Here is a 12,947-nt window from a genome sequence, read left to right on the forward strand (position 1 = left end):
AAATCTTGAGAACTGTGTTGCGATTTATCAAAAAAACGGGAAAGAAAATACCTAGCACAATTTTGTTACAATGTTTGTGTGAAGAGCTAGTATGCAACTTAATACAATATATATTCAAAACAGAACCATTATACTGTATGTTGTAACTTTAGCAGTATACTGTATAGTTTTATCTACTTTTATTGTTGCCGCAACAAAATACTAACCTCAAAAGACACTAAATGTACTGAACACTTAAATGAGAATTTCATGAAACAAGTAACGCAGCACTCAAATAATTTTGAGACTTTTTTTTACGACACAAAAAATGTCGTGTCACTTTAATTGCACAGAGAATTCTTGTTTCTGAGGAAAATGTGCTTGACGAACTGGAAATGCAAAGCCAGAACAAATGAAAGTGAAATGCCCCAGCATTGTGTTGCAATTTGTAACCCCATCACTTTCTCTTTCGCTTCCGTTAGTTTGCTCCAATGAATGCACTTGACCCTGACATTTTACATAGTTGTCAGTGCACGCGCAACTGCAATCTATTCATTTCGGAAATAAATTCCAAGTTGGAATCCTGCATGTAATCCGAAAGTATATGTACTGCAGATATAATATTGTCATCTTATGCTTTCTGTTCATTAAAACTACATTGTATCATTTTATGTTTTACAGCGATTTAGTATACTTTAAGTCATGCTGGTCTATAAAGAAACAATTTTTTCATCACGTAACAATAAACAAATAAATACTATTGTTCAACGAATTAGTTATGGAATATTATTCAGGAGAAACATACTATAACCTGCCCTAAGAGAAGGAAGAAAATTTTCATACGAAAATCGTTACTGTATAACAAAAGCCAACAAACCAGCGAAAAAGTTTTCTATATCTTAATTCACTATGGAAAATATAACAATAATAAATATAGAACCAATATTTAATGTAGAGGAAATTGAAGCTTAAAATATACAAAACGATAATCATGCCTGTTGTTCTGTATGGTTGCGAAACATGCCCGCTTACTCTGAGGGAAGAACATAGACTGAAAGTATTTGAGAACAAGATCCTGAGACGAATATTCGTACCGAAGAGGAACGGGAATGCGGAATGTCGGAAACTTCATAACGAGGAACTACATAATTTGTACGGTTTACCAAACAGTGTTAGGGTCATCAAATCTAGGAGGCTCAGGTGGGCAGGTCATGTAGCCAAGATGGAAGAAAGTTCAAGGTCTTGACTGGAAGACCAATCAGAAAACGACCATTAGGAAGATCTAGGCGCAGATGGGTAGACAATATTAAAATGGATCTCGCAGAAATAGGAATACAAAGTAGAAAGTGGATCCAGTTGGCTAAGGATAGAAGTCAGTGGAGAGCTTTCGTGAACGCGGCATTGAACCTCCGAGTTCGATAGGCCATAGAGTTAGTTTGTTAATTAGAACAAATATTTAAAGTACAATCAATAATGTTACATATTTTCCGTCCGTTAGTGTCAAGCATACTGTCAAAATATACAACCAGTAATTCAAGGATATGGTGACATTGCTTTAAAGAACGCACAGAAGACATCTCGAAAGAAGCCGTGTTCGTAGTTTGAGGAAAATTTTCCTAGTCTAGGGAAATTTCGTAGGCAAATTTAGCGAAAGGAAAAAAAAGGTACTTTTCGATAAAATGTGAAAATCCAGCTAAATTCTCATACTGACTAATCCACCAATATAAATGCTTAAATTTTTCTTTGTTCTTCATAAATAAACCAATACAATAGTAATAGTGTGTGTGTGTGTGTGTGTGTGTGTGTGTGTGTGTGTGTGTGTGTGTGCTCAAAATAGCATAATTTGCACCCATTGTTGTATTTGGGTGTATTTGCCTATTTCTGTAAAAAAAAAAAAATGGAAAACCAAAAGTGGATCAAAAGATTCCGATCTTGGCCAATAATTAGCTTTTTAATCAAGGGCCACAAAATTTTTGAACAGCCTCTAAATCGAGGTTTTATATTTTTTACTGAATAAGCACATCATACTGAGTTAAGTGATAGTTTGGTTTTGGCTACAACTGTATGTAGCTCTCCAGATATAAGGCCTACAAGAAAATTTTGATAGAAATATATTGGATCTTCTGATCCAAAAAATTAGGGAAAAGTAAAAAAAAAGAAAAGAAAAGAAAAGCAGAAAGCAAAACGAATAAAACAAATGTGGTTGAACACAAACAAACTATTTGCTGAGCAACTACACGTATGTAGATTTTTAATGTGAATATATTGTTTTGCTCAGCAAATAGTTTCTTTGTGTTTAATTATATACAAAGCAAAGCTTCTACTTATGGAAAATGTGGTTGACATTTCCTTTACTATAGCTTAATTAATCTTATCACATATTCTCTCATAGGAATTGGACCCTTAACAAACTAGGGAACATATGATAAGAAAAGGGAAAGTCAGTTGGGGGTAATTTTCTTAAGGAAACCTACGAACATTAGGAAGAAGTCAAAACGAAACGAAAAGCAATAAAACGTTGATTTTGCAGTGAAAGCCAATAAATAGTCTCAAAAAATACAAATTAAAATGTAAATACAGAAACGTAATACAATCATCTTTCGTTTTAAGGGATAGAAAGGAAATAACAGCGGTCCGATGTTGTCTAGTGGCTCTAGGTTCAATCACTAAGTCTGCAATGACTAATAACCATAATTATATTACAAAAAAAGAAGAAGAAAATGCAGCACTCTATTTCTAATCACGTATACTATCCTATCTGATAGCGTCCTACATGATAAACTATAAACTAAATATACATTATAATAAAGTAAAATCAACATTTTAAGTTTAAACTCATGGCTTTTAAACTGAATCGACTGATCAAGGTTTTGTCCGTCTGTTATGGGGGGCTCCGTAAGACTGAGCAGTGAGTAAATCAGTCAATAATTTTCCTTGTTATATTGTTTCAAATTACTTTCGAGCGTCTACATAAGGAGAGAGCATTGAATAAATGTAAACCAAAAAAAGTAACCAGATTTTACTATTTTGGTCCTATTCTTGAGGGTTTGGAATTTCGTCCACCTGCATTCAAGAGACGTACTTGACTGACATACAGTAGCATATCTGCAACTGAATTAATAAATAACCAAATTAATTTAAAAAATTATCAATGTTACGCATTTCATTTTTGGTGACTGGAATCATTAATCCATGTATTATTTATAGTACTTTAGGGTGAAGATGTAATACAGGACGTTAATGAACTATATTGTCAAATTGAATAGGCAATTCTTCACATCAAACTAAGAAAAAAGGTTTATATAAACATGTAGGCAAAACTGCGTAGTTTCAGAGCAAGGGCACTCCAAAAGAGTGCAAAAAACTACACTGTAGCAGGCGTTATTTCGCACACGAGAAACCAATCAGTGACATTCCATATTAGTATATACGAAGTCACTCTTAATATCAGTCAAAAATGCAAACTTAAGCAATGTGCAACATATGCACAAGAGATTTCTTACAGGGCATAATTCCCAGACATCCTCCCAACAGAAATCTCGGATATGTTCATACTTAAATGTGAGCCCAAAGTAAAAAAAAAAAAAAAAATGTAAGCCTTGACACCAAGGAAAAGGTAATGTGTCAGCGAGAAGCCGGAACAGCCAATTCATGATTCCTCGTGTTCAAAATCACATGTTGAAGAGAGTTCACAGAAATATCCAGAAGATTTGAGGAAGTGTAATCAGAATTTTGACAGGCATGCGAAATACGTTCCATATTAATATGCAGTTCGTCAGTTTCTGCATTTGCTTCTAGACTTTATAACGCCACTGTACATATATACCTCAAAGTTCATCCACTCTTATACATACTCAGATGGGAAATGCTGAAGTAAAGCTGGAAAGAAACATCATTTCTACTACATGATTCTATCTAGAGTACTCAAGAAACAAAAACAACAACATACTAAAAGACATTGTAGACTCCATTAAGGAGTTTCCGTTTGTACAAATATTTATTTTTTTAAGTGTTTTATTTGGCAACACCAAAGGCAGAAGGAAGGAGGCCACCGCCGAGAGTTTTTGCAGTGTAGAGACGCCCTGAGGCCGATTAGCCTGCAGTTTCTTTCGTTCTCGCAACAGAGCAGCGCAGCGCAGAGCCACTGTGGATGCGAAGTCAATAAGAATGAGGCAAGCAGCTAAGGAAGAATGAAGGAGCCTGGATCGTACGAAAAGGAGAGCGTCCTAAATTAAGGAACACTGAGAACGAAAAGAAAGAAAACAGAAAAAAAGAACTCTCTTAAGAAGGATGAAAAGCCCTAACTCTTGTGGAGCTTTCATCGTATTCTTCTTCATTTCTATCTAATTTGCTGAAATTAGTTTCTCTCATTATGGACCCACATTATTGCAACTTAAAGCTTTCGCTTCTACTTCTTTCCGTTCCTACTTGGTCGCCTAATTTCATCCTTGTCTCTTAAAGAGAGATTCTTTATTTTTCCAGATCCCAAAATATATTTTGAACCCTTTCCCTATCCTATACTCTTAACCTTAATTTCTTATAGTAAATAACAGAATACCTTCTACGAAGACATTCTACACTTTTCACAATTTCATTCAGAAAACATTACACTTTGCATCAAGCTAGTAACAGGGAACATACTACTAAGCAGGGGTACACTGCCCCCATGAAGAGGCGGTTGTACAGATATAGGGAGGGCGTTATAACAATTGGTCGGACAGAAGGGGGAATGGATATTTCATATTGCGTATGTAACAACATATGATTTTAACTATATCTTAAGACGGAATTTCGAAATAAAGATACCTCAAATAAAGGAGCTGTTTTACTTCGGTGATAGATTAGAGAAGACAGCCCTACGCCCCAGCAATATAGCTGCAACTTCAGATTAGTCAACCTTACTCAATATTACTGACAAGACATGCCTATTATTCCAGAAAATCAAAGGTTGATTAATTTATATTGAGTCGAATTTGGAGGTGCCACTTATCTAGGAAATGCATTGTTTCCACCAGCGGTTGTGTTTGATCTGTAGCCCGCCTTTACTGACTATTGCTCGGTATCGAAGTTTCCATTGTAGGAGACTGCGTTACAGCTGGATCATGGTATTGAATCGGAGTCCTCTTTACACGCTTTCCACGGCCAGAGATTGTGCGGACTTGACGATGAGACAGCGCTGCTTGGCAAGTCCGAAAGTATAATAGTCCATTTGGCTGGCATCTGGTCTCTTGGCAAGGATGTCAGAGAAGAGAATTGCCTAAATTCCGTTTCTTGTTTCATACGGTGATAGAATTTCAGCGCTGTTTTCACCGTGTGACTGAATCCATTCTCTTGGTGCAGTTCAACCTGGTTCATTGTTGGGATTTCATGCTGGTACATGTTAGTCAGGACAAGAGTCTGGTAGTACGTAGTATTGATTTTGACGTTTTACTCAACCTTTCGAAGACGTGGTTTGCCCTTGTACGAGAAACCGGTCAGAATCATGATCCCTTTTAGAAAACTCTTTCCACACTGGTGAAATACTGTGCTTTGGCCCAAAGTGTCAAAAGGTCTGTATATAATGGCACCAACTTTACCACAGGCTGTGAAGTAAATCCATGCTTGATCAAGAGTAACAACAAACTTACACCGCTCATCCGCCAGATGAAGTTCATACAGCATCCTGCAGTTTCATTTTCGCTCAGCTACATCAAACGGTTTCAGAAACTCCACACTGCTCTTACGAACGACCATGAGGCGTAAATCCCTGTGAATAGCTCGGGCGGCATTTGCTGACCATCGCACGGTGTGTGGGAGGATTTTCAGAGGTCGCCATAGGTCGAATCATACGCAATAGATACGGAGTCCTCATCACGGGAAGTCAGTTTCTAGCTGCTCGCGTCCGTGTGGTGAACCAAAAATTCCGTGCCGCGTATTTCCGTATAATATGATTCAAAGTGGCACGACCTACACAAAAATTACACAGTTTACACATTTCTACGATGCACGGCGCCGTGAACTAAGCGTCGGAAAGAGCCACAATGAGATCTTCCCAAACTCTGTTCGGTTTCGATTGCAAATACTACACTCGACCATATTGTTCTACTGCGTGACTAACGAGATACTGTTGCTTACCTCGTGGTAATCTCACGACGATGAACTGCGCAATCGCAGTACAGCTGCACATTGAGTTCAGCTCAATATAAATGAATCAATCTCCTTTTTTCATTCCAATTACTTCATTACAGGAAAGGCTTAAAAATGTAAAAAAAAAAAAAAAAAAAGAAAAAAAAAGAAAAAGAAAAGAAAATACATTGTATGTTTCTCTGGCTAGAACAAATTAATTGTGTTTACGTTAATTTTAATGTGATAAATAATTTCAGTTTACGAATAACGTTAGGCAAAAAATACAGATTTTGTGGAGTTCTTAACAAAAAATAATTTGCTTGAAAGTGCAAACATTTTACAATGTTAATTGTAGTTGTAATTACGATAATAATTTGGAAAATAAATTTCTCCAGGCTTCAGGAAATAAGTCGCCTCTATAGTCGGAGAATAAATTTCCCTTGGCGTCGAGAAATGTATCTCCGGCGAAATTTCTCGTTCCGTGCACAACATTATTCATCGTGCACCTTTTGCAAAACATAACGTAATTCTCACCTATACATATTGAAATCAAGATACAATTTTAAAATTGTTTACTGTCATATAATTATCGTGTTTACACATATGTTAAATCTCATGGATTCTAAACTGTATCTTTTTTTTTACTTCAAAGCATTAAAGAAAAAATGCTGGCAAATCTAAGTAACACTTTTTTTCTTTTTTTTTTTAATCGGAGGGATAAGTTGATATATTCACAGCTTCATACTTGATTGTCATTTTCTATAGCTACGAGGGCTGATCAATCAAGAACGAATAAAACATAATTATCTGTACTAATCCTCCAAATGATGATGGTATTTTTTAAAATAGTCCCCATTACATGCAATGCACTTGTCCCAAAATTTTATCAGTCATTAAAGGCATGCAGGATGCCATATTTGGACAGATCCTTCAAAATCGCCTCCGCAGCTTTCACCTCTGAAGATACGAAACGCTGTCCCCGGAGGTATTTCTTCAAAGTTGGAAAAAGAAAGAAATCACGGAGCTAGATCAGGGCTATGTGGAGGATGAAATACACACGGAACGTTGATCTTTGCAAGATAATCAACAGAATTTCTGTGCTGTTCTTCGTGTGTCACTTCCATGTTGCCTTATGCGTAACTGAAATTACGTGTGCTTGAACGGCTACCAAGATCACATTTCTGACGTCATTGCCTTCAAACTTGCTCGATCTATTCGTCACTTCTCCCACTACACAGACGTATTTCGTTTTCTGTGCCTTACTGTTGTATTTATCTCATAAACATTGATGATCAGTCTTTATTGATCGGGCTACGTGTTTCCTCAGCCGTCTTTTTTTTCAGACTGTCACTGTCACCCATCCAATGTATTAGAAATAAAGTTTCTTGAACGAGAATGGCAAATCCTAATCTAATTCAAAGAGTTTTAATATCTCCGTTTGTTAGAAAATTGCAATACTTCTGTTTGTAACAGACGTAATGCACGCAAATCTAAAATGCCATCGATTCAAAGACGCACTTTCATTTAAGAGAGCCATTTCGGGCAAAAAAAGTGATTTCTACATTTGTGTAATAAATTATCACACGATATCGAATGTTCATACCTCTGTTATATGCAGAGTTCTGGGATTAATTCAACTTCGGACAGCTTCGACTTAATAAAAATCTGGAAATATGAACTTTATTCAGTGACTGTTGCGAGAGTTAAAGTACAAGTAATTCAATTGCATTCTCGCAGCTAAAAACGGTAGTTTGAACCCATTTAACAAACATATCAATAGGTGTTTGTTGTTACTATTTGAAAGATTTTCATTTGTTCTGCTTTCTGGAGCCTATACAGATTCGGCCATTATGTAGAGTTGAAACAACATTGAAAGACAACATTTATGAATAAGAAAAAGCAGGTTGTTTTATCAGAAAATGTTACAGATTTCCTATATGTTCCTCACAAGCAGTAAAAGAATGTTAAGTCGTTAAAATAGTGACTAGCGTTGTTTTAATAAATGCTAATACATATGTAACACCGTTTTCAAAATAAAATTTACAAGAATTCAATGATCCCTAAATTTATTTTCGGTTTGGGTACAAAACCTCGCGGCCAGAACCTGGCGAACCAAAACCTCGCCTGGCCAAAACCTCGCCTCCCAAAACCTCGCAGTCCAAAAACTCGCCGGGCCAAAACCTCGCCTTGCCAAAACCTCGTCTTCCAAAACCTCGCGCCCCAAAATATCGCCATACCCAAAATCTCGCCTGACCAAAACCTCGTTGTAATGACCAAGCGACACAGAATCTCGCCTGGTCTAAATTAAGCGAGACGTAGTGTCGCCTGGGAAGAAATGTCAGGATAAAACTTCTTCACGAACGATTTCTTCAATGTAGAATGTTCTATATATTACTATATGTATATATTTAGTAATCTAATGCATGCTTTGGAAATCTATATATTTAAAAATTAAATGACTATGTTTGTTACATTATACCTCTTGAGCCATCCTACCGATCTCAATTAAATTTTCAACATAGATGAGGTTCGAGCCTAGTATCACGAGAACATCGAGATTGATCGAAATTCACAACTTTGGGCATCCACTACAGGATTGCTCAGTATTATTTTTTTAAGTGGGGGAATATCACGAGAACATCGAGATTGATCGAATTTTTTATAATTTCGAAGATTATACATGGTATTATTAAAAGTGAATGTCACCCGGAAAAATACCAAACTGTGAAAAATAAGTTATTATTGGTTTGGTTAAAAACAGGAAGAAGGACACCAGGAAACTGAATAATACCCATACGACAAAACAATTTCTTCAGTGAAAGTATAAAAGCTGTGTTTTCTATGCATACGTCACAAAACTATTATTTCATAGTCTAGAATGTACTGGCCCGGAAGGACATGAGAAAGAAAAATAACAAATGAGGCAAATATAAAAACTCCTGGTTTCTAAACCAGGGTGTTCAGTTTTGGATGCAGGCTCGTTCAGTCACGTTCAGCCTTGTTCAGTTGAGACCGGGGTTCGATTCCCCGCCGGGGAGCCATATCATAGATAAGAGATATTACAGATCACAGATAATATCACCATAACATCACAGATATTGTGATAATTTATATTGGTAATTATCTTGATGATTAAGGTTATTCAGTACCTATTTATCCATATCTATCACTTACTCGTGCTTACCTCGGTCATATAGTATTTACTTACTATGTGAATACTAATACTCACTCAACCTGACGTAGGAGAATGGGGTTATAGTTATTTATGAGAAACAATGAGTACTCAGTAATCTACCTTTTGCTATCTCATTTTATTATGTGAGCTTATCTATACAAGATGTGGGTGTGACTCTTACAGGGCCATTCTAGACCCGATAATGATGACGGATTAATATGTGAGTCACCCACTTGTGAATAGATTATTAGCATTATCTCAATGTTCTAAATAACAGACGTAATTATCCAGCAGCAATACATGAATTGATAAATAAATCAAGAATGCATAGCATTACAATAGAATACTGCTATTACAATTATTATTATTACTGTTATTATACTACTACTCGGGTTTATCATAACCTACGGTTACGAGGACTGTGAGAATTGCATTGCCTGACCATACTGATGTGTAAAATTAAGAAAAACCATAAAATACACAACTTACATGTTCTGGTCCATCAATACTGTTGACTTAACCAAGAATCGTGAAGACGAGACTTTCGCGTATACTCGAGACGAGACTAAACCGCGTTTTCAGATGCGAGTCAAGACCGACCGAGACTCGATCTAAGACTGAACAAGGCTGAACGTGACTGAACGAGCCTGCATCCAAAACTGAACACCCTGGTTTAGAAACCAGGAGTTTTTATATTTGCCTCATTTGTTATTTTTCTTTCTCATGTCCTTCCGGGCCAGTACATTCTAGACTATGAAATAATAGTTTTGTGACGTATGCATAGAAAACACAGCTTTTACACTTTCACTGAAGAAATTGTTTTGTCGTATGGGTATTATTCAGTTTCCTGGTGTCCTTCTTCCTGTTTTTAACCAAACCAATAATAACTTATTTTTCACAGTTTGGTATTTTTCCGGGTGACATTCACTTTTAATAATACCATGTATAATCTTCGAAATTATAAAAATTTCGATCAATCTCGATGTTCTCGTGATACTAGGAATTCTTTTATAATTTCACTTTGTCGGCACAACAAAAGGGAGGGGGAGTGGTATATATATACAGAGCCGTAGCTACAGATTTCGGCGCCCCTACTCTCACCACACCAAGTTCTTTCTTCCTGTTTTTCTTTTTACTTTAGCAGCAGATATTGTTATACTACACTGAATTTTTATTAAGCTGCAGGCGAGATTTTGGCCCACGAGGTTTTGGCGGCGAGGTTTTTTGACCACGCGATGTTTTGCGTGGTGATGTTTTTGCACGGCGAGGTTTTGGCCAAGCGAGATTTTGGGCGGCGAAGTTTTGGCCACGCGAGGTTTCGGCCGGCAAGATTTTGGGCAGCGATGTTTCGGCCGCGAGATTTTGTCCGTATCCCTTATTTTCTATGGGATTAACATATTGAGGGTAAGACAAAGGTACTTCAATACATTTTTTTAGGATTGAGTTTTGGCAAAATGCATTCTTCAATCACACTCGCTTAAATAAGTGCTATTTATTCCTTCCCTGCGTTGCAGCTTTTTAAAAAAATATTAAAAACCTTATATTTTGCTATCTAAATGATAGTAGAGCTGCTAAAAACATGTTCAGATATGCTTTTAGGTTTTCATAATACAAGATAAAGGTATACTGTATTTTTAAAGTACGAATGTTCAAGACTTCTTTACAAATTTTACTTTTGACTATATAATGGGTCGCTATGAAGTAAAGACAGTCTTATTGAAACAGCCTTTTTGTTCTGTGAAGTCTATTCAAAGAAAGAAGAAAAAGAAAAAATATTACTATCGTTAGGCTTGTGTTGTTCGAGAGGAAGAATTTGAAATTCAAATGCAAAGACTGTGTGTGTATATATATTCTATGTGCCTTTGGAGCTCTCTCAACTGGAAAAGAAACTGGCCAACGCCAATACAAAAATTAATTTACACTCGAGATGAAGCAGCTAAAAGCATTGAATCTTCTTTCACAGAAACTTTCCTCACTTGGCGACCTGCTTGTGTGAGAAGTCATGATCGTTTTTGTATGACACGTTTTCAGTAGTAAAATGGTTACACAATGTAATAAAGAAGCATTATGTAGAGGGTTTATTATTCTATGTTGTTCAAGATTTCTGAAGAAAATTTACATATTCGTATATGACCTAGCAGAAACTTCAAAAAAAAAAGTATGTACAATAATCACAAACATGTGACTTTGACAAAAATTATATCGTGGTTACTTTTTCTCACAAGGTACACTCATGTCCAAAATGATTGCCGCATATCTATAATTGTCTTCTTGTAAGAATATTAGAGATGCAAAAAAACCGGCTTTTTTGAATCGATGGTTTTTTTCACATAAAAAGCCGGCTTTTTTGGAAAAAAACCGAGAATTTTGGAAATTTTGGCTTTTTTCATTTTCATGATTTTTCTATCCAAATAGCTTTCTTATAGTATATTCTATAGTTAGATAAGATTTCCACGACCTGAATGCCATATTTAGCTCTGTAATTCACCATCAAGATGGATGGAGCACATATTTTACGAATTAAAGCTAACATGAAGAATGTAGTATTTGAGGGCAATTTTACAGGTTATTTAACTTTATTTTAACTTTTGAGTTATCGACATTTTTTTCCTTCTCTAGATCATTTTAGTTTGTCATCCGTGTTTCATTTCTAAGAGCTTAGTACTCCAGCTTCTAGCACGAAAGTTAAACTTACGTTTTTCTATATATCCGTCAAAGCATACGTTTTTCAATATGTCCGTCAAACCGTATTTCCACATTTCTGTTATACTGTAGTTGTGCAATGATTTAGCAATAATTTTCCAGATACTACCTTGAATACCAATTTATACAAAATTGATTATTTAATAATCAATAGCGGATTTAGAAAAGTAGTTTGGGAGGGGTTTCTCTGATTGTTTCGTTTTCTAAAAAGTCCTAATTTTATTTGGGAGGTGCTTGAAGTTTATGAGTACAGGCATAACTAATATTTCGTTTCGTTTATATGTTTAGCAATAATCTTCCGGATACAACCTTGAAGATCATTTTATACTGAGAATCAGTGGCGAATTTAAAAAAGTGTTTTGGGAGGGGTTTTCTTACTACTAATGTTTAGTTTTTCTAAATATTCGTAATTTTTATTTGACGGGAGCTTAAAGTTTATGAGTAAAGGCATAACTAATAGATATTTCGTTCGTTTTAGACATTCCACAACTTTGGAGAACAGGCTTCAGTCCGAAAGACCGATCCTCTAACCTTCGCAAAACCGTCACTGCTGGTAATTAGTAATAATAACGATTTAAAAACAATAAGAAAGGAAGTCGGCCAACTCCTACACTCCTAGTCGGCCAGTACACGCACTATTTCTACATTCTCAGATGGAATGAAGGAAGGCTTTGTCAGAATGGTCGAATGCTGGGTTGAATCCCGGACTTCCCGATAGAAGCGCAAAAGCCAACCACTCAGTCACGTTTGTTGTGCAGTTGTATTTAGCTTAACTTAAATATATTCCGTAGTCTTTTTTTTTTTTTTTTTTTTGTTCCGTAATGATATGTTGAATCCCTCTTGTTAAAAATTCAGAAAACTTGAGGACTGGGTAAACCGTGATGGTGGTCAAGGGCGCCCATGTTGTGGTTTCCAAGGAGGGGAAGTATAAGCGACGTTTCAAAAATAGTTTCAAATTTTGCTGTAACTAATGTAAAAATCCTAT

At 36.0% G+C, this 12,947-nt stretch overlaps 1 protein-coding gene across 1 annotated transcript in view; it reads right to left on the minus strand.

Annotated features, from left to right (window-relative positions):
• The window catches only part of LOC145675132 (inactive dipeptidyl peptidase 10), a 528,307-nt gene that overhangs the window by 412,674 nt on the left and 102,686 nt on the right, over nucleotides 1-12,947 (minus strand). The window lies entirely within an intron of this gene.

Source organism: Thermobia domestica, chromosome 2 (assembly GCF_964235325.1).
Source record: "Thermobia domestica chromosome 2, izTheDome1.hap1.1, whole genome shotgun sequence".
Lineage (NCBI taxonomy): Eukaryota > Metazoa > Arthropoda > Insecta > Zygentoma > Lepismatidae > Thermobia > Thermobia domestica.